Genomic DNA, 23678 nt, shown 5'->3' with positions numbered 1-23678 from the left:
ATGATAACCTTAATAAGGTTTTGCAGAGCGCCCTCCCCAAAACGATGCTAGCTGATAGCAAAATAGACGAAATGTTTCAGCAGAAAACCCAAAGAAAGTGGGTCGTAACTTCGGAAGCACCATATTTCCAGCAGGGTACGGTGCAGCGTTACTCGGAAAGTGTCATCAAGCGAGTGTGACATACTTTGCATTGTGCACATTCTCCGGGTATTGTCAAAAAGAACCAGAAAATGTATGCGGTTACTTGTTCCGACATACGCCTGCGGCTGTCGGTTCGGCCATAGAACGCGTCCGAAGCTCTATTCTATAAACAAACAACGTGGACGTTGAAACTTCCTGACAGATTAAAACCGTGTGCCGGACCGAGACTCGAACTCGGGACATTTTCCTTTCGCGGGCAAGTTGCTCTACCATCTGAGCTACCGAAGCACGACTTACGACTTGTCCTCACAGCTTCAATTCTGGCAGTACCTCGTCTCCTACCTTCCAAACTTCACAGAAGCTCTCCTGCAACCCTAAACTTTTGGGAAGTTTGGAAGGTAGGAGGCGAGGTACTGACAGAATTGAAGCTGTGAGGAAGGATCGTGAGTCGTGCTTGGGTAGCTCAGATGGTAGAGCACTTGCCCGCGAAAGGCAAAGGTCCCGAGTTCGATTCTCGGTCCGACACACAGTTTTAAACTGCCAGGAAGTTTCATAGAAGCGCACACTCCGCTGCAGAGTGAAAATCTCATTCTGGAAACGTGGACGTTATTGACTAAACCGTTGAGTAAATTTTAAAATAAAACTGAGAAACTTTCGTCGGCAAACTCTGTAATTTCTGCTGCTGACATTTTCGAACACATCGAAACGTCATCGCCAATGCCAGGCCTCGACGCCTGGGAACAAGGATCTGGGAAATGTCGAACCTGGTCGGCTGTCTCGCACGCTATGGAAAAATGATGAAGGGCGGTGAAACCACGCGTAGACGACAAGGTAATGGACGTCCACATCTGATCAGAGAACATGTAGGTCGGAGGCTTGTCCACTCTGTAAACCTAAATAAGAGGCCATCTGTGGCAGATCTAGCGGCTAGTGTAAGCTTTAGTGTTGTGGAGCACACCGCTCTGTCGAACATTGGCCTCCCGCAGCAGCGACTTCTGCGTGTTCGTGTTGACACGACGGTATTATTAGTTACGATTGCAGTGGGTATAAGACCACTGGCTGGATCTTTTAGCTCATGAAGGTGGTCTTGCACTGATACGTCATGACCCGGGCGAACGACTGCCTCAATCGTGCACCGCGCCACGACGTAAGCTGATGCGGGCAGTATTATGCTGTGGGGGCTTTAACGTCGGGCTCCGTAGGACTCGTGGTTGTAATCGAATGCACCTTGACAGCTGAAGGCTAAGTCAATATCGCAGTGCAGTATCTGCAGTTTGACGATCAAAAAACGCGTTCAATTAAGAATGACATCGCAAACTGCGGTTATGGTTCCGCATCAGCAGTAAAATATTTCATAACGAACGGAATATGTGTGCCAGACTGGGACTCTAACCTGGATTACTCGCTACTTGCGAGAGGTGCCTCAACCACATCGGCTATCCGAGTACGCTTCCACAAGCGGCTCAAATTTCCTGTTTACTGTCTACCGTCTACTCTCCCTTGCGCTCGGACTAGATTACCACTACCGTGATTCCCGCAAACGGTGGCGGTGATAATGATGATGATGATGATGATTGGTTTGTGGGGCGCTCAACTGCGGGTTCATCAGCGCCCGTACAAAGTCCCAGTTTTTACACAGTCCAATTTTTTACCCAATCCAATCTAGCCACAGACACGAATGATGATGATGAAAACACCCGGTCTTTGGGCAGAGAAAATCCCAACCCGGCTGGGAACCGAAGGGACCCCACGATCTAGAGGCAGCAACGCTCGCCACCCCGCCAACGGCGAGCCACCGTTTTCTCTCACTGCGTTGCCACGGTACGAAGTACTGCAGCGCAGTATCTGAGACACTGCGTCGACGTTCAACAGAAACTTTCAGTCAATAATGAACTCGCAAAATGTGATTGTGGTTCCGCATCAGCTGTAGAATATTTCAGAACAAATGAAAATTTGTGCCGGACCGGGACCCGAACCCTGCGCTGCAGTACTTCGTGCCATGGCAAGACAATGACGAGAGAAAACAGTATCTCACATAGGAGAGTAGACGCCAGGACAAATGGAGATTCGAGCCGCTCCTGGAACCGTGCTCGGATAGCTCAAGTGGTTAAGGCGACCAGTCGCGACAAGCGGGAAATCCGGGTTCGAATCCCAGTCAGGCGCATATTTTCATTTGTTCTGAAATATTTTACAGCTGATGCGGAACCATATTACACAAATGCATGTTCATTCTTATGTGAATTTTGTCACGGACCAACTACGTCCCTTCATGCTTCATGTCTTCCCCGATGGTGATGGCACTTTTCAGCAGGATAATTGTCCGTATCACAAGACCAGAACCAGAATCTAACTACAGTGGTTTGAGGAGCGCGATAGTGAAATCACGTTGGCATCTTGGCTACCAAATACAACAGATCTCAATTCTAAGAGAAAAAAAAGAACTGGGAACCTATCGGGCACCAGCTGTGTGTCCAAAACTCACCGCCCAGTAATTTATGGTAGTTTCATGACCTGTCAAGGACGTGTCGAACACACGGCACGCAGAGTCGTTGCTGTACTGCGTTCCACAGGTGTTCCAACACGTTATTAACTATATAGTTATATTTCTTGTATTTTTCCATTTTTATTGGCTTTCGGGCCTTGCCCATTCAGCCATCTCAATACTGGAATGTCAATTTTGACGATACGAATGTAAGGACTACACAACCGCAAACTGCGGGCGGAGAAAAATCCCGGACTCGCCCGGGAATCGAACCCGGGCCTCTTGGTTTAGCATTTCTTCGCGCTGACCGCGCAGCTACCGAGGCGGTCACCTTATAGTGATTTGGTTCGCCATGGTAAATCGTGCTGTAAGTTGCTACCTTACCTCTTTATGATCCTTAAACCGAGAGGGGCAGTAGCATTATGGTAAAGACTGGCCATTAGTAAATGAGGGGATCGAAAACTGGATCCATCGAGACCTTAGTTCAGTATAAAAGGCAGGACAACTAGTAGCAGCTCATCGTGGCAGCTGAATCAAAACAGACAGCAATGTGAAATCGATTGGATGTTTCGTGTCCGTGGCTCGTTTCGTACGCTTCGCAGCGTCCCGCTTCGCTCAGGGGTCATCGAAGGAATTAGAAGTGCTGACTGAACCACCGGCAATTTCACTAATGCGCCCCAGCATCAACAGCTGGGGTGGTAACCCCTTCTCCTCCCCCCGCCCCCCTCCAAACCTTCCAGTCACCCTCCACACTTCAGAGTCGCTCAGCTCCAGCCATCTCTTAATTGAAAGCAACCTAACCGCTAAAGCGACGTCCAACTGTTAAAGCAGACTGTGCCCTCTGAGCTGGCGGAAAGAGGTCGCCTGCTGTAGCTCCGTGAATTGCGGGGTAGCAATGGAGGTGGGAGTGCGAACTTAAGCCTAGCGCCTGGCCGTGCCGTAGCAGCCGCAGACGTCTCAGCTTGCTATACGGGTAATTACGGCACGAGAACGCTACTGTAAACCGCTCTCCCAAGCCTGTGAGACAGACTAGGGAAACACTATCCCCACTTCACCGTCAAAGTTCGCTAGGTGCTCGTTCCCAAGTAGCTGAAAGCTGATGGTTTCAGAAGCCGTCTTCAATACAATCGGCTCTTAGTGTATGTAAGAACAAATGCAATTTACACAAATCGTCGATCTCGATCACCAAACATGTTCAGTTAGTCATACGAAGGGTGCTAACAAGTAATGGTGGGATTCAACCGAATGACACGAATGTAGGTTTTTCGTCGGCTCATTTACCAATGTGACATTCGTGTCCTTCCGATGAGCGTGCCCGTAAGTGTGGAAACGTGAACTACAGCGACGTTTTTACCAAATGCTGCCAAACAGGACCAACGTGCTCTTACTCTTTTCTTGTCTACCGAGGGACAAACAACGGCAGACGTCTAACAGAGAACGAAGAATGTACGAGGGTAATCCCAAAAGTAAGGTCTCCTATTGTTTTATAAGTACGGAACTCTGTGTGGCAGTTGGTCACACTGTTATGAAGAGAGCTACACGCGCTGTGTGTAAACATGCGCACGCCGCGCTGAGGCGCTCAGTCTTGGCTTGGCAGCCGTTGAGTCCCGTCGGATGTTACCGCCAAGTACGAATTTCGCGCAGTTGTTCGGTTTTTGAACGCAAAGGGCACTGCACCGATTGAAATCCATCGTCAATTGACGGAAGTGTATGGTAAGTCGTGCATGGATGTCAAAAATGTTCGTAAGTGGTGTAGAGAGTTTGCAGCTGGTCGGACCGAAATTCACGACGAACAAAGCAGCGGGAGACCGTCAATTTCTGAGGAGACAGTGTTGAAGATTGAGCAAAGCATGCGTGAAGATCGGCGGATCACCCTGGACGATCTCTCCACGTTGGTTCCTGAGGTTTCACGAAGCACCGCTGACAGAATTTTAACGGAAACATTGAACTACCGGAAGGTGTGCGCAAGATGGGTGCCACGCATGCTGACTGAGGACCACATGCGGCAGCGAGTTGATGCTTCCCGCGCATTTCTTCACCACCTTGCAGCCGAACAGGACAACTTTCTGGACTCAATTGTCACGGTTAATGAAACCTGGGTATACCACTTCACACCTGAAACCAAGCAACAATCGCGCCAGTGGCGGCATCCTTCTTCAGCAAAGCCGCGGAAATTAAAGCAAACACAGTCTGCCGGTAAAGTCATGACAACCGTTTTTTTGGGATCGGAAAGGGGTATTGTTGGTCGACATTATGCCCACTGGGACCACAATTAACGCTGGCAGGTACTGTGAGACTCTGAAAAAACTCCAGCGGGGAATTCAGAACCGGAGAAGAGCAATGGGGTACACATTCTCCATGACAACGCTAGCCTACACATCGCTCGGCAAACTGTTTCTCTCCTGCAACAATTTCAGTGCAACATAATTACCCACCCACCCTATAGTCCTCACTTGGCGCCCAGTAACTACCATCTGTTCCCTAGGTTAAAAGAACATTTGGCCTGAAAGCGATTCGGCACCGACGACGAGGTGAAAGAAGAGGTTCATAACTTTCTGAACAGCATGGCGGCGAGCTGGTATGACATGGGCATACAAAAACTGCCACAGCGTCAACAAAAATGCATCGACAAAAATGGTGATTATGTCGAAAAATAGCTAAATGTTCAAACTGTCAACTGATGTAAACCATTGCTGAAATAAACAGGTCTATGTACTTATAAAAAAAAATAGGAGACCTTACTTTTGGGATTACTCTCGTATATGGGGCGGTATGTCTGTCGAAAGCCCGCATCTCGTGGTCGTGCGGTAGCGTTCTCGCTTCCCACGCCCGGGTTCGATTCCCGGCGGGGTCAGGGATTTTCTCTGCCTCGTGATGGCTGGGTGTTGTGTGATGTCCTTAGGTTGGTTAGGTTTAAGTAGTTCTAAGTTCTAGGGGACTGATGACCATAGATGTTAAGTCCCATAGTGCTCAGAGCCATTTGAACCATTTGTCTGTCGAAAACCACCGTTGTGGAATGGTGTGACAGGGTACGCTACTGCTTCACGATAACACACGCCCACTTACCGTAAATGTCGTATTGCAGAACGTAGCCAAATCAAGTGGGATCACTCGAGCAACCGCCCTATAGTCCTGATTAGAGATGGGCAAATTCGTTCATCCTTGGGAACTAGTTCACTGGTGATCGCTCTTTTTTGGGAACCGTTCATTTTTACTCGTTCATCGTTCAGTGTGCTTCGTATATGGTTTTTCCGAAAAACTGAAAATTAGTAGCATAGGTGACTGAAGACGGAAGGCGACAAAAGGAGGCACTTGCCTCCCCACTGGAGTAAAGAGTTTATATTCATAACAGAATTCTTAGACACTTGTAATTCTCGTGATTCTGCAAAAAATCTCGTTTAGCCAGCTACAGCGTTATGTGGCTGACCGCAGTGAAATAATACAAGGTGGCGCACGGAAAACAGGCCCCTAGTACAGACTGTCCTGTATGACACTGTATGAATACATTCACAGAGCTGAAGATGGTAACCACGCTTACCGAAACCGGTAGTCGACAACAGAGGTTCCCCGATTGAAATTTTCACACTGCAGAGGAGTGTTCGCTGATATGAAACTTCCTGGCAGATTAAAACTGTGTGCCTGGCCGAGACTCGAACTCGGGACCTTTGCCTTTCGCGGGGAGTGTTCTACCAACTGAGCTACCCAAAAAAATGTGTGTGGAATCTTATGGGACTTAACTGCAAAGTCCCTAAGCTTATACACTACTTAACCTAAATTATCCTAAGGACAAACACACACACACACACACACACACACACACACACACACACACACACATGCCCGAGGGAGGACGTGAACCTCCGCCGGGACCAGCCGCACAGTCCATGACTGCAGCGCCTTAGGCCGTGAGCTACCCAAGTACGACTTTCGACCCGTCCTCACGGCTTTACTTCCGCTTGACAATATAGGCTGTTTATAAGTGATCTTTGCTAAGAAGTTCACCTTCTCTGAAGTTATTATTACAGATCGCCCCTTACCACTCAAGACGAGTAAACTAATAATATTTCTATTTTCTTTCTATATCTTCATACTGAAAATAACGGCTGATTCACAAGTCGCCTTTATAGAGTTTTTAACATAGTTTGCATTTTTAGGAGTAATATGCTAGAAAACCGATTAAACTGATTTCTTCTGTATCTTCAATCGTTAAGCAGCGAAATAATATAAAAGTAAACAACTATTTTGTAGGCCAACTTCTTACTGTTCGTAAAAGCAGTAAGACGGGATATTCATATAAAACAAGTAATTTGCTACAAGGAATGTCATTTTCACTTTCTCGTGTGATTAATAGCTCACAATTACGCCTATTTAGCAAAGGCAGTACGCGGAACAGCAAATTTGATGCATATTTTTACACAAGAGGCAGTGAATGTTTCCAGGGCTGAAATGAACAGATGTTGCCTAAACTTCTTGAAAGGCCTGTGTATATCGGTGTTTCTCGATGGGTGGCGCTATAAATTGTCACAGATGGTTGTCGATGCTACCAAGAATCAAAAGGAGAACTACAACAACGAATACAGTTGAACGTTGTTGAATGGTAAATACCATACGATTTACTCTGCGTCCGTACGCTCTGGAGGCAGTAAAAAAGCAGCTCTGTTATCAGCAGAAAGGACAGTGAACGTGTAGCTAGACGTCCACTTTCCCACTGCTGCATTCTATCAGTGTGAGCAGTTTAACGTGGCTAAGGCAGAGCCAGCGTTCGGTGTTTGTAATTTAGAGCACCCTTCGCTATATCTCAAGCATTATGTCTCACTCGATACACGGAGTAACAATTTCGAACGACACAGCCGCCCAATAAACTTCAGTGTATTTTCCCGGTGGATAAAATACGATTACGTAAATGGTGTGTAACGAAAAAAACCGACGAATGAAGGAAAAAAGTGAATACTACTCTGAAGAATCCAGCCAGAATAAATATTGTTTGGAGGGAGCTCTATTGCTACTTACTGCAATAAAAAGCCATCGATTCAACATGAGCCATAAAGAAAATCTACGACGATTAAACTCTGATGGAACGACTGAGTCTAAACGTTGGAGCAAAAAGTGTAACACCGCCGTTAAGCTAGCCGCAGGAAGCGTATTTCGCAAAGAATTCATGCGCAAAATAACGGCTATTTACGGTGTCACTGAGCTTCGTTCATCTTTAGGTTGGCACTGCGAAATTAAGATACCGTTAAGAATTTCCTACTGCACACTATATGTCCTTGCCGATCGCCCATCCTCAAGCTAATAAACTACCGTGCCAACTGTACACGCAATGATGAATATATTTACCTAAATCTGTCGCCTAGTGTTTTTGGCCAGCTGCAATTATCCGTCGCAAAGTAACGTAAGTATTTGTCTGTGCTTCACTGCCGAGAAACGCTAGTAGCCTTTATAGCTAAGTGGCCTCCGACCGTATTTGCCAGCTTGTACCAGAAGCAAAACAAAATTTAATTACACTACTGGCCATTAAAATTGCTATACCGAGAAGAAATGCAGATGATAAACGGGTATTAATTGGACAAATATATTATACTAGAACTAACATGTGATTACATTTTCACATAATTTGTGTGCATAGCTCCTGAGATGTCAGTACCCAGAACAACCACCTCTGGTCGTAATAACAGCCTTGATACGCCTGCGCATTGAGTCAAACACAGCTTGGATGGTGTGTACAGGTACAGCTGGCCATGCAGCTTCAACACGATACCACGGTTCATCAAGAGTGATGACTGGCGTATTGTGACGAGCCAGTTGCTCGGCCACCATTGACCAGAAGTTTTCAAGTCGTGAGAGATCTTGAGAATGTGCTGGCCAGGGCTGCAGGTGAACATTTTATGTATCCACAAAGGCCCGTACAGGAGCTGCAACATGCGGTCGTGAATTATCCTGCTGAAATGTAGGGTTTCGCAAGGATCGAATGAAGGGTAGAGCCACGGGTTGTAACACGTCTGCAATGTAACGTCCACTGTTCAAAGTGCCGTCAATGCGAACAGGAGGTGACCGAGACGTGTAACCAATGGCACCCCATACCATCACGCCGGGTGATACGCCAGTATGGCGATGACGAATACACGCTTCCAATGTGCGTTCACCGCGATGTCGCCAAACACGGATGCGACCATCATGATGACGTAAACAGAACCTGGATTCACCCGAAAAAATGACTTTTGCCATTCGTGCACCCAGGGTTGTCGTTGAGAACACCATCGCAGGCGCTCCTGTCTGTGATGCAGCGTCAAGCGTAACCGCAGCCACGGTCTCCAAGCTGATAGTCGATGCTGCTGCAAACGTCGTCGAACTGTTCGTGCAGATGGTTGTTGTCTTGCAAACGTCCCCATCTGTTGACTCAGGGATCGAGACGTGGCTGTACGATCCGCTAGAGCCATGCGGATAAGATGCCTGTCATCTCGACTGCTAGTGATACGAGGCCGTTAGTATCCAGCACGGCGTTCTGTATTACCCTCCTGAACGCACCGATTCTGCTAACAGTCATTGGATCTCGACCAACGCGAGCACCAATGTCGCGATACGATAAACCGCAATCACGGTAGGCTACAATCCGACCTTTATCAAAGTCGGAAATGTGATGGTACGCATTTTGCCTCCTTACACGAGGCACCACAACAACGTTTCACCAGGCAACACCGGTCAACTGCTGTTTGTGTGTATGAGAAATCAGTTGGAAACTTTCTTCATGTCAGTACGTTGTAGGTGTCGCCACCGGCGCCAACCTTGTGTGAATGCTCTGAAAAGCTAATCATTTGCATATCACAGCATCTTCTTCCTGTCGGTTAAATTTCGCGTCTGTAGCACGTCATCTTCGTGGTGTAGCAATTTTAATGGCCAATAGTATAGTATCAACGATGTGCCTGCGAACTAGTAAAAGTGCTCGCAAATACCGGAAAAACACGAACATTTTTATCCTCGCAAGCCCCGGGATCATGTGGGAAAATCTCATTTATCGTGTTCACTGCTATAGTCCTTTGAACGATCCTGCAGGATCTCTGCCGTCAAGTTCCCATGCAGTCAAAAATCGGGTGCACTTGCTACAACCGAATTCCCTAGAAATCTGAATACTGCGCGACTCCACCGACAGGCCAAATTGAATCTCACAATGAGGCCCCGTTCAAACTGTGTCAGGTACTGATAACGCTGTCTCAAACGCGTATGCCGCATCTCAGTTTCCTCCATAATGATCATTCAACATCTGACGCTGTTACTTACCCTTCGAGGCCTGGTAAGATCACTAAATACGTAAATCACTAATGTATTCTTGTCGCCCTTCTACCTGTCACAGAGAATTACAATTCTTAATGACTTACACACGCGTCCATGGGTCTACGTGTTCAAAGTTAGACTGACATGCTACCGTGTCTTCTGGTTGCGTTACTTTTCTTGTAAGCAATAACTTACTCATTTTGTATCTTTTAAAGGACTTAACATCGCTTTCAACGTTCGGTACAGGACTGACGTTCCGTTGCCGTGTTGACCTCCTGTCTGGAGCGAAGGCACTTCGATTTGAGGGTGACTGAGATGCGACATACGCGTGTGAGAGAGCGTTATCAGCACCTGACACAGTTTCAACGGGGCCTCATTGTGGGTTTCCATTTGGCCTGTCGGTGGATTCGCGCAGTATTCAGATTTCTCCTCCCGTTCCGCTGACGTCCAGTGTGAATCGGCCTTATAGCTGAGTGAGTTTGCCAGGTGGCAAATCCCTTCCCGCTCACCCCCAGCAAACTGTAAGCGCCAAGGCTCGAGTTGATGCCTGCTGCCTCCCAGCTGGCGAGATCCGCGAGAACGCGCATCCGGCCCTTAAAGGACCACCACCGCGGACGGGCGCTCCGCGAAATTAAAAACAGCACACGCTGCTACGTGTTCTCGCCGAGGCACAGATAATGGCAAAGAGCAAACATTTCTCCCAGAGGCCATTCCTGCAGAATTTTAAAGTGGCCGTCTCCGCAATTTCCACACCACACGAAGAAGCTGGTGTGGAATACTATGCGAACGCCTCGCTCCCGCTGCGGTGCAGACAACTGCTGCCCACTAAATATTTTTATCTTTTTGTTCGCCTGTCTTCTGAGCGGTTAATTCAGAACTCTACTATTTCCTGTTCTGTGCCAAGTTGTTCATCTCAGAGTATTTGTCCTTTGTATTCTATTATCTGTAGTTGTCTAGAAGTTTTATATCTACAGCTGTCTCTAGTACCGTGCAAGTTATTGCCCGGTGTCTTAAAAGATGTCCTATCATCCTGTTCCTTCTTCCAGTCGATGTCAATGTGCTCCCCAATTCTGGTATTAAGTAAGTGCAAAAGCGTCATGGAGATGCTCAGCCAACTCCATTCGCAGACGCTGCAAGAGAGGCCATCTACGCCAAAGTGCAGCTTACTGTTAGAGCTCGGAGAGCATACGTTCATAGGAAAGTCAGTCAATCTATTGCTTCCTTCTATGCATATCTCGTGAAAAGCTCTTGAAGGTATAACCAGAGAGTCTCGAACTCACGTAGAGGGTTATCAAACACTCGTTCCCGCGAACCATTCGCGATTACGACAGGAGTTCAAAACCGGTTCAAATGGCTCTGAGCACTATGCGAGGTCGTCAGTCGCCTAGAACTTAGAACTAATTAAACCTAACTAACCTAAGGACATCACACACATCCATGCCCGAGGCAGGATTCGAACCTGCGACCGTAGCGGTCGCGCGGTTCCAGACTGTAGCGCCTAGAACCGCTCGGCCACTCCGACCGGCAGACCTAAAGATCTCTAGATAATTTTACATAAGTAAAATGACAAAAATTTTAAAAAACTGTGCAAGTATTTACAATGCCGTCGTTCGGCAATGACAAAAGTTGTTACTGATAATACAGATAACTGCAGAAAATAAATACAAAATTAGTGTTGGGTTAAGAGCGCCATTATAGCAGACCTAATAACAGGAGACAACCTTATTTTACATAAGTAAACTTTAACGGTGGGGCACTGATACGGAGCAATAACATGCAACTAATTCCCACTGGCTCTCTGATTACGTATTTCGGACACGTATCTATCTAGATCTACACTCTGCAAACCACTGTGAAGTGAATGGCAGACGGTACGTTCCACTGTACCGGTTATTACGGTTTCCTCCCGCCCCATTCACATATATTTTGCCACTTCAGTTTCTTCAGCGTATCTCTGACACTCTCCCACGGGTCAAACAAATCTCTGGTCAGTCGTGCTGCCTTTCTATCTATACGTTCAGTATCGCCTGTTATTCCTATTTGGTACGGGTTGAGTAATATTCTAGAATGGGTCGCCCAAGTGATTCGTAAACAATTCCCTTTGTAGACTGATTGTACTTCCCCAGTATTTTATCAATAAACCGAAGTTCACCACCTGCTTTAGCCGTAGTTGAGCCTATGTGATCATTCCACTTCATATCCCTACAAGTTTTACACCGATAAATTTGTATCAGCTGGCCGATTCCAACTCACTGATAATATAGCCGTACGGAGTGGCAGCGCGGTTACAAGCGCCATGTCATGGATTGCGCGGCCCCTCCCGACTCGTCGGGAATGGCTGTGTGTGTGTGTGTGTGTGTGTGTGTGTGTTGTTTTTATCATAAGTTAAGTGTGTAGTGTGTAAGTCTAGCGACCGATGACCTCAACAGTTGAATTCCCTTAGGAATTCACACATATTTTGAACATATTATAGTCACAGGATTGATTTATGAAGTGCGCAATTGCACATTTCTGAACATTTAGAGTAAGCTGCCAATCAGTGCACCACATTGAAATTATATCAGGATGTGACCGAATATTTGTGCACCTTCTTTCAAACAGCACTTCATTACTGATAACAGTATCATCTGTAAAAAGCATGAGGTTACTATTAATATTACCCACAATGTCATTAATAGACAACATGGGCAGCAGGGCTCCCGACACACTTCCCTGAGCCACACTCAAAATCATACATCGTAATAGCAGTGAAATACACTGCCAGAAAAAAGAATTAGGACACCTGGAAAGAAGACGTCGATTTTGATTCGATGCTTGGCGAATAGTAGATGCACTGATAACGGTTTGAACGTCGTCCGCCAAAACAGCGCAATGGCATAGTTACCGACGCGGCATATGTGTCTACCCTCTAATACCGAATGCTCGCAGCCAGAAGGCACAGTGTAGTGCAAACGTGTGAAGTAACAAGGCAACCATGTCACGGAGACTCATTCTTGCTTCCCAGAGGCGGGATGGTCCTTACGGAGAATTTCCACACAGGTTAGACGCGCTGCGTCAGTTGTGCAGCTATGCTGGTATCAGTGGTCACGGGAACATTCTCACGCCTGTAGATGAGGTTCTGGACGTCCACGCCGCACAGACACCGGTCAGGATTGTCGTATTGCAACGCCAGCAGTGGCAATGGGGTATCCAGAGACCACTGGCACGGGCCTCGATTGGCCGCCATATTCTCCGGATCCGAACTCAGGCGACTCCTTTTTGTGTGGCTATATTAAAGACGAAGTGTACAAAAAACCACAAAACCATTGCTGAGCTGAAAACAGCCATTCAGGAGGTCACCGACAGCATCGATATTCCGACACTCCAGCGGGTCATGCAGAATTTCGCTATTCGTATGCGCCACATCATCGCCATCGCCAATGATGGCAGGCATGTCGTACACGTCACAATCTAAATCCGAATATCTGTAGTGATGTTCACATGTTGAATAAAGTGTGTGCACGCCGTAGTTTGTAACTAATTTACGTTGTTGTTGTTTGTTGTTGTGGTCTTCAGTCCAGCGACTGGTTTGATGGAGCTCTCCATGCTACTCTATCCTGTGCAAGCTTCATCAACTCCCAGTACCAACTGCAAACTACATCCTTCTGAATCTGCTTAGTGCATTCTTCTCTTCGTCTCCCTCTACGATTTTTACCCTCCGCGCAGCCCTCCAATACTAAATTGGTCATCCCTTGACGCCTCAGAACATGTCCTACCAACCGATCCCTTCTTCTAGTCACGTTGTGCCACAAATTTCTCTATTCCCCAATTCTATTCAATACCTCCTCATTAGTGATCTGTCCATCTAATCTTCAGTATTCTACTGTAGCACCACATTTCGAAAACTTCTATTCTCTTCTTGTCCAAACTATTTATCGCCCATGTTTCACTTCCATACACGGCTACACCCCATACAAATACTTTCAGAAATGACTTCCTGACATTTAAATCTATACTCGATGTTAACAAATTTCTCTTCTTCGGAAACGCTTTCCTTGCCATTCCCAGTCTACATTTTATATCCTCTCCACTTCGACCATAATCAGTTATTTTGCTCCCCAAATAGCAAAACACATCTACTACCTCAAGTGTCGCATTCCCTAATCTAATTCCCTCAGCATCACCTGATTTAATTCGACTACGTTCCATTATTCTCGTTTTGCTTTTGTTGATGTTCATCTTATATCCTGCTTTCAAGACACTGTCCATTCCGTTCAGCTGCTCTTCCAGATCCTTTGCTGTCTCTGACAGAATTACAATGTCATCGGCGAACCTCAAAGTTTTGTTTCATATACTTCAATGAGTGTCATATAACCATGTTGCAGCGTGAGTTGATACCTGGCACATGAGAACCGATTGTGCTATTGGTCTGTAACTGTAATCATTTTATGTACTGCACGTGCACCATTACGACAATAAACCTTGAGTGAATTGGAAATCTCTGAAAGGATGTACTACTTTTCTCTGGCAGTGTAGTTTAATAAAACCATAATTTGTGGGTTTTGGGGAGTTTTGGTGTTACATTTTATCTACCAGCGTTATTATTCAGCGCTTCTAGCAAGCTGTATGTTCTTCCACAGCAGTCAGCGAAGGTTGTGGTAGGGCGCCCCTGCAGCAGCAGCAGCAGAGTCAGCAGTAGCAATAGCAGCAAAGCCAGCTGATCGATGTGCAAGCCGACCCGCCAGCTCTGACTCAGCGTCCGACGTGAAACCCTCCCCTGCCCGGACCTAACGCAACGCCCCAGACCACCCAGGATTACTGGGGGGACGGGGCTGCAGCTGGTGACCTCACAGCGAGAGAACCCCGGTTTGATCCGCCGGGGTTGCTGACGCACCGGCTCTGCTGCCGATATTCTCTGGCCTCGCAATATATCCTCTCCAGGAGGTAACTGACCCCCACCCTCAGCCTCAAATCCTCTGAACAGGCAGTGGGTCGACGCCGATTTCTACTGGCGAGATAGTGCATGCGGTAAGAGCACAAGCATAGTGTACGACGGCTAGACAGTGGTGGGGGCCGCGTTGCAAGTTGGCGTCTGCTCCATAAAGGCATCTCCATTGTAACATAGACAGCTTTTCCCTGCAATTAACGGAATGGTCTCATCCTGGGTACACGAAGAGAACTGGTGTACCACACATTTGCCACACTGTATCGCGATAAATCATAAACAGACGTTAGTGCTGCCAACTTTGAACTCAAAGCATTTTAGATTATGCGAGACAGAGAAATTCAAAACGAGTACAGCATGTGTAAATAAAGAGAAATTGTAGAGTACGGCGGCACAAGGATTAGCCGAGCGGTCTGAGGCGCTGCAGTCATGGACTGTGCGGCTGATCCCGGCGGAGGTTCGAGTCCTCCCTCGGGCATGGGTGTATGTGTTTGTCGCTAGCATTATTTAGATTAAGTACTGTGTAAGCTTAGGGACTGATGACCTTAGCAGTTAAGTCCCATAAGATTTCACACACATTTTTTGTAGAGTACGTAGAGAAGAAGACGAAAAAGAGTACTTGTACTCTATTATAGAGTACTTTCGGTCACCCTAACCTGACGGGATGCCGTAGCCATACGCACATTTTATTTTGTCTTAGGAAATACAGATGGAGCCACTCTCTTCATGCCAAGCGAGGCAACGCAACGAAAATAAACAGAATATTTTGCGTTTCTTGTTCTGTTACAAAAAAATGTTCAAATGTGTGTGAAATCTTATGGGACTTAACTGACAAGGTCATCAGTCCCTATGCTTACACACTACTTAACCTAAATTATCCTAAGGACTTACACACACACTCATGACCGAGGGAGGACTCGAACCTCCGCCGGGACCAGCCGCACAGTCCATGACTGCAGCGCCTCAGACCGCTCGACTATTCGCGCGCGACTCTGTTTGTTACATCTTTGCACTGAACGGCAAAGCAAAGTGGGAAAAGCTGTCGCGGTGTTGTTGCAAGCAATGCAGCTTTGGATTGTACGTTGTTTCCTCTGTTGCTGTATCATACATACAAAAAAAGACTGTTATATTTAACTCTTACTTCAGTGTAACATCGTCTTGACCTGAACAAACCATTAAACGTGCTAAGCAGTAAGAAAGATCAAACAGAAAATGGAGAAGAGGTTGTGATGAGCAAACTCTAAGGTTGTCCTGAACATCAGCTAGCCTAATAGTCAACTGCCCCATGTGTTTCCAACGGCGTCACACTAAGGCTTATTTGAAAGAACATGTCTTCGCTTACCCGCCACAGTGCTGTGTCGGAGCTGGTACTCTAGTTGTCAACAGTTAGAAATTGTCAGAAACAGTAGACAGGAAAACGTGAACAAACAATGTGAACGCCCGTAAGAGCTCTCCAGAAACTTTTAATTGGGCTCGACGTGCACAGGAAAAAACAAAGCGGTCGCTTTGAGCAGACACGCCATTCGAGGATGATGTAAAGTAGGGTATTACAAACAAGTACCCTTCTTTCCCATCACTATTTCTCAAAGTCCCTCGCCGTGGCAATTTACCTGAACTTTTCGCTCCTAGTAGCTCATATTATTGATGAAATTTACATTTTCTAAGGTCGCGATTGCTTGTCCTCTGACTCAAACGTGGCGGCATGTCTAAACAAGCTTTGTCGGTTTTACTGTAGTAGTAATATTGGTAGTAGAGGCAGTATTGTTGTTATTATTAGTTCTTATCTGGTACTGTTAGATATAACTACGCAGATAGTCTTTCACTACTACTATTAGTCCCCTCATTAGTGTTTATGTTTCACAGTATCGCCACTAGATTCCAGGCCCACCTGGATATAAAATACAAAACAATGTTAATAATTATTGTCCTACTAGTTATTGCCAGGCATCAAAAATGTTCAAATGTTTAAATTTCCAAGGGACCAAACTGCTTAGGTCATCGGTCCCTAGACTTACACACTACTTAAACTAACTTATGCTAAGAACAACACACACAAATTTTCCACCTACAGAAAACCCACAGCCTACAGCGCTGTTATTCGTAACACGTTCGACCACCCAGCAGCATATGAATGTGCCAGTTACGCACACATGCTATGCAGGTTACACTAAACACCTGTCAAACCTCAAAATTACACTCATGAACTAAAGACAATCCAATTGCTGTTGAAAATGAATACATAAGGGACACCATAAACAAACTAACCATATTTTAAAAGGTTTACAAAGTGACACATGCCACTCAGACAAGTGCACAAATAAAAAGTCTGAAAACACCGGCAGAGCACAAACACAACAGACACATCACACGTCATAAAAACAGGAAAATGGTACACACTAACATATATAAATCCCATTGCACAGGATAAACATCAAGGTATATCCGAGCAAAGTACACAGAAAACATGGGCGCACTTTAGAGTGGCAGCTCACATTCCACATTCACAAAACACGTAATAAATGGAAACCACTACCTCACAAATATCGAAACAAGTTTACAAATTCCGACAACACCATTAGTTTACACGGCAAAATAACGTTAGAAGAATACTATTGCCTGCAAAAGGCTCTAGCGGGCAGCCAAGAACGCAGTAAAAAAACACACATCGCTCTGCACAAACACGTCCTTTACTGGTTTAACAGAGTTGACACATGACACACAACAGAAGTGAAACACACACACACACACACACACACACTACATACATGGAGGACTTATTTCAATAGTGGTACAAGTCCGGTACCTCCACTTTTCTGTCTATAATGCTTCTGAAATTAATGAGCCAAACAAACAGAAAGAAAGGTTCATCTCTAGCAAGAATCCATATGCTCGAATATTTCTGGTGTCTCAACTGCAGATTTTTCAGCGCTCATTTAACTTTAGGACTTTGTATCTCAAAATGAACAAAAATGGACTTGTACCACTATTGAAATAAGTCCTCCATATATTCCACGCGCATAATTATCCCCTCCCGTTGTAGTTTTAAAAATTCTCGCAATACATCTCGCTAGACAAGACAGTAACAAAACTGCATAATTTTGTAACTGCCACCAAAAGTAAAATCTATGCCTTTCCTTTAGTTTCGAAGCAGCTAACGTCCACTAAGTAACGTTCGTAAAGGATAGACTGCGTTACAACTTAATGACCTACAAAATTGTCTCACAATACAGCCGCAAATTTCATTTTCATAACACGGACGCTTTTAGCTTCATATGTTCGTTCTTGTTGATGGCAGCCACTCACGCCTTTGCAGATGACACGCTCTATGCCAAAAAGTCACAACAAGAATAAAAATATGCAATGCTATTAAATAAGACTTACTATAAGATGTTTCGCACATGTACCTGGAACGTCATGGACTGAGCAGCTGGTCCCGGCGGAGGTTCAAGTCCTCCCTCGGGCTTGGGTGTGTGTGTGTGTGTTTGTCCTTAGGATAATTTAGTTTAAGTAGTGCGTAAGCTTAGGGACTGATGACCTTAGCAGTTAAGTCCCATAAGATTTCACACACATTTGAACATTTTATGTACCTGGAATCAAAACGGTACAACATATAATAACGGTTTTACTTAAGTACTTTAACGATGTTAATTTTCATATTTTCGAATAATGAAACCCAATGAAGATAATGGTTTTCGACAACGTAACTGCGCTAAGTGATATAGGAGAAAAATGGCTCTGAGCACCATGGGACTTAACTTCTGAGGTCATCAGTCTCCTAGAACTTAGAACTACTTAAACCTAACTAACCTAAGGACATCACACACATCGATGCCCGAGGCAGGATTCGAATCTACGACCGTAGCGGTCGTGCGGTTCCGGACTGTAGCGCCTAGAAACCGCTCGGCCACCCGGTCACATCGGCAGGCGGTATAGGAGACTCTGACAAACAAATACCGCAAATGTAACATACTCTACCACAAATACCGTGAGAGTTCCACGTATCTACCATGATTAAGCTTTCTAAAGAACATTTTCTTTTTTTTTCACTTTTTGGTGGTGGTGGTGGTTAGTGTTTAACGTCCCGTCGACAACGAGGTCATTAGAGACGGAGCGCAAGCTCGGGTTAAGGAAGGATTGGGAAGGAAATCGGCCGTGCCCTTTCAAAGGAACCATCTCGGCATTCGCCTGAAACGATTTAGGGAAATCACGGAAAACCTAAATCAGGATGGTCGGAGACGGGATTGAACCGTCGTCCTCCCGAATGCGAGTCCAGTGTGCTAACCACTGCGCCACCTCGCTCGGTCACTTTTTAGTATGGTCAGATATTTCACTGTAGTGCTACAATGCAAATTTAGCGTCCCTATGAAAATATAAAGTATCAGGTATAATGGACAGTTTCTTTTCTCTTAAAAAGTTCGTGCTTTACTAATTCCGCGGTATTGTTTCTTCATCGACGATATTTTGCATCAAGGCGGACCTACAATCCCGTATCGCTTTACGCAAATATGGACCAGCGAAACAAGAGATCCACTTAGAGAGATTTAATCCCTGCGACACCTTGGGGGCGGGGTAGAGGGGGGGGGATTGGGTGAGGGAGGGAGGGAGGGGGGAGGGGAGGGAGGGAGAGAGAGAGAGAGAGAGAGAGAGAGAGAGAGAGAGAGAGAGAGAGAGAGAGAGAGCGGGGCAGTGTAGCGGTCGTGCATTCTTGTCTTATGTTTGTACGATGAGCCCACTTATCACAAGAGAGAAATGAGTACTCCTTTTTCGTCAACTGGTCGGTTCTGTCGCCCCGGAGCCCTGTTCCGAGTGTGCCAACAACAGAACAGTGGGTGCGGCGGTTGTGTGTGTTGACGCGGACCCAGCGCCCACTGCTGCACTACCATAGCTGGCGTCGCAGCGGATTAAGCTGTCGCTGTAATCCGGTGACGTTGTTCTCGAAGACGTGGGTTGGCCTCTCCATTAGCGGGTTCGCGATTAGCGGAGCAGTGCGAATGGAATGGCGCGATTATAGAGACGCAGACGGCAGCGGAGGCGGGCACCGTGTCCCGGAGGCGGCGTCTTTGATCTCGCGGCACTCCTGAGCAGCGAGCCGGCAGCAGGGCCAAAGGCAGCGGGCTGCGCCTGCCTGCCCTTTGTACTCTGGCAAAACGGCGCTGCACAAACAGCCGCCGCGCTTGATTCAAATTATTGTTCAGACAGGAACTCGTTTCCTCGATCAGCGACGACCTTCGGCCGGTGCAGCCGACAAATAAGCACCTAGTATATCTAACGCTTATCTACATACATATTCCACAGCCACCGACGGTTCCACTCGCAAATAGAGCCTCCAAATGAGCCCTAATTTCTCGTATCTTGCCTTTGAGGTCATCACGCGAAATGTATGTCGGCAGCAGTAGAATCGTACTGCAATCAGCTTCAAATGCCGTTTCTCTTAATTATCTCAATAGTGTTCCTCGAAATGAACATCGCGTTCCTTTCAGGGCTTCCCATTTGAGTTTCAGAATTATCTCCGTAACACTTGCATGTTGTTCGAACCTACCAGTAACAAGTCTAGCAGCCCGCCTCTGAATTTCTTCGATGTCTTCCTTTAATCCGTCCGGATGCGGATCCCATACCCTCAAGCAGTACTCATGAACAGGTTGCACTAGCGACCTATAAGCGGTCTCCTCTACAGATGAACCACTTATCTAGAATTCTCCCAATAAACCGAAGTCGACCATTCGCCTTTCCTACCACAATCCTCACATACTCGTCCCACTTCATGTGGCATTGCAACGATAAGCCAAGATATTTAAACGACGTGACTGTGTCAAACAGCAAACAACGAATGCTGTCTCTAAACATTACGGATCTGTTCTACCTACTCAGCTAGAAGTTTTGTTCGAGTCATCTTGTATCCTCCTCCGGCACCTTCTCCTACACCATAGTATAATCAGGAAACTGCCGCAGATTGCTACCCATCCTGTTCGTTGGATCACTTATGTGTATAGAAAAAAATGGTTCAAATGGCTCTGAGCACTATGGGACTTAACATCTGAGGTCATCAGTCCCCTAGAACTTAGAACTACTTAAACCTAACTAACCTAAGGACACCACACACATCCTCGCCCGAGGCAGGATTCGAACCTCCGACCGTAGCAGTCGCGCGTTTCCGGACTGAAGCGTCTAGAACCGCCCGGCCACTGCGGCCGGCCCTATGTATTTAGAAAGTAACAGAGGTCCTAACACAGTTCCTTGCGGCACAGCTGACAATATCCTTGTCTCTGGCGAACACTCGGCTTCGAGAACAAAAGGTTCTGTTACCTACGAAGTCTTCGATCCACTCACATCTCTAGGAACCTATTCCGTACCCTTGTACCTTCGTTAACAGTCCGCATCGGGGCGAGCAGTATGTTAGCTGGTTTTCTGAAATCTAGAAATATGGATTCCGCCAGTTGCCGTTCATTCCCATTTCGCAGTATATCATTTGAGATAAGGGTAGGCTAAGTTTCGAACGAACGAGGCTTTCTAGAACCGTGTTGATTGGTGGACATAAGCATTAGAGTTCCCGAATATCTACGGGTGTATTCGGAGAATCCTCAACACACAGACAACCATGCGCAGACTGGCGATACGGCGGCACAAGCCGCTGCACTTTTCTGACGCAGTTCTACCACAACACAAGCGCTTACTGACTGGTATGGCATGACATAACAATGACATTGGTGGACATAAGCTTTTCGGTTTCTAGGAAGTAGAGACGATATAAAATGTAGACTGGCAATGGCAAGGAAAGCGTTCCTGAAGAGGAAAAGTTTGTTAACATCGAGTATAGATTTAAATGTCAGGAAGTCGTTTCTGAAAGTACTTGTATGGAGTGTAGCCATGTATGGAAGTGAAACGTGGACGGTAATAGTTTGGACAAGAAGAGGAGGAGGAGATTAGTGTTTAACGTCCCGTCGACAACGAGGTCATTAGAGACGGAGCGCAAGCTCGGGTGAGGGAAGGATGGGGAAGGAAATCGGCCGTGCCCTTTCAAAGGAACCATCCCGGCATTTGCCTGAAGCTATTTAGGGAAATCACGGAAAACCTAAATCAGGATGGCAGGAGACGGGATTGAACCGTCGTCCTCCCGAATGCGAGTCCAGTGTGCTAACCACTGCGCCACCTCGCTCGGTTTGGACAAGAAGAGAATAGAAGCTTTCGAAATGTGGTGCTACAGAAGAATGCTGGGTAGATCAATTAACTAGTGAGGAGGTATAGAATAGAATTGGGGAGAAGAGGAGTTTGTGGCACAACATGACTAGAAGAAGGGATCGGTTGGTAGGACATGTTCTGAGGCATCAAGGGACTGGAGGGCAGCGTGGAGGGTAAAAATCGTAGAGGGAGACCAAGAGATGAATACACTAAGCAGATTCAGAAGGATGTAGGCTGCAGTAGGTACTGGGAGATGAAGAAGCTTGCACAGGATACAGTAGCATGGAGAGCTGCATCAAACCAGTCTCAGGACTGAAGACAACAACAACAACAACAACAACAACAACAGGAAATTTATTATATTGGAACTCAGAATATGTAAAAGAATTCAGCTGCAGACCGATGTTAAGCACGTTGGGTCCGTTCCTTCACCCTTTTCATGCTCAGGAGTCACCGGTGCTTTTTTTCCAGTCGCTTGGTACTTCGCGATAAATGAAAGCTAAGTAAGGGAGCCAACGATAAAGAGTCCTCTTTGCAATACCGAATTAGGGTTCCATCCGGATCTAGCGACTTGTGCTTCAATTCTTACAGTTGTTACGCTTGGCTCGGGGTCCTTATTACTATATCGTCCACATTGGACTGTGTGCGATGGTCAAACGACGCATGTTACCAGCAGATACACTGACGAAAGCGACATGGTTCACTGTTACTCAACTTCAGGGAACAGATACAAAGATGTTCCTGTATGCGCCTTCGCGTGCGCGAACGGATTGCACGAGGAGGGAGGAGGGGACGGCTGTATTCGGAGAATCCTCGACACACAGACAACCATGCGCAGACTGGCGATACGGGGGGAAAGGCCGCTACAGTCTGGACCCGCGCGACCGCTACGGTCGCAGGTTCGAATCCTGCCTCGGGCATGGATGTGTGTGATGTCTTTAGGTTAGTTAGGTTTAAGTAGTTCTAAGTTCTAGGGGACTGATGACCTCAGCAGTTAAGTCCCATAGTGCTCAGAGCCATTTTAACCCTTCGCGTGATGATAAACGACAAGTTGCCTTTGCTCGAACGTAGAACACTTCCCTTTGCGTTCCATCGTCGACCTGCACAGGCTCGCGAAACGTGTTTACTAATCATCGCTATCGTCTCGCGGAAATGTCGGACACACTGCAGTCGCTTCACCCTCTGTGAGTCTCGGAATGAACTACTCTCTCACGTTGTCCGCCTTTGTCCGAATACTTTTGTTGCAGCTTGCCATGCCGTTTGCAGGAAATATTACGTAACAGACAACATGTCCAACATACAACTCTTCGTATTTGACGTGTGTTTCACGTTGCGACATCGTACCCAGAGTCCCAAATACATTACAAAGTGCAATTTCTGTATTTGTCCATGCGGCAAACTGCAAAATTATGCGCCGTTACGTGCTGTCCGAATACTTTTGCGACGGAGTGTATTTACAATTTCATGTGTTCTCCTCAGTCACCAATATACTTGTTTACTGTAAAATCACCGCGGTTTCTGATAACGGCCACGAGAGGCCTAGTGTAATAATATCATGGTCGGGCCGCGCGGGATTTGCCGACTGGACTGTGCGGCTGGTCCCGGCGGAGGTTCGAGTCCTCCCTCGGCCATGGGTGTGTGTGTTTGTCTTTAGGATTATTTAGGTTACGGAGTGTGTAAGCTTAG

General features: G+C 46.5%; 1 protein-coding gene and 1 non-coding gene across 2 annotated transcripts in view; both read right to left on the bottom strand.

Annotated features, from left to right (window-relative positions):
- The window catches only part of LOC124616542 (neural-cadherin-like), a 323640-nt gene that overhangs the window by 134394 nt on the left and 165568 nt on the right, over positions 1–23678 (bottom strand). The gene's annotated exons all lie outside the window — the stretch shown is intronic.
- Positions 21897–21969, bottom strand: Trnaa-cgc. Its single transcript has one exon. It is a non-coding gene; the product is annotated as a tRNA-Ala (tRNA).

This window comes from Schistocerca americana, chromosome 5 (assembly GCF_021461395.2).
Source record: "Schistocerca americana isolate TAMUIC-IGC-003095 chromosome 5, iqSchAmer2.1, whole genome shotgun sequence".
NCBI classification, from domain to species: Eukaryota; Metazoa; Arthropoda; class Insecta; order Orthoptera; family Acrididae; genus Schistocerca; species Schistocerca americana.
Note: the sequence above shows the minus strand (reverse complement) of the source record. Positions and strands in the feature narration are given on the sequence as shown.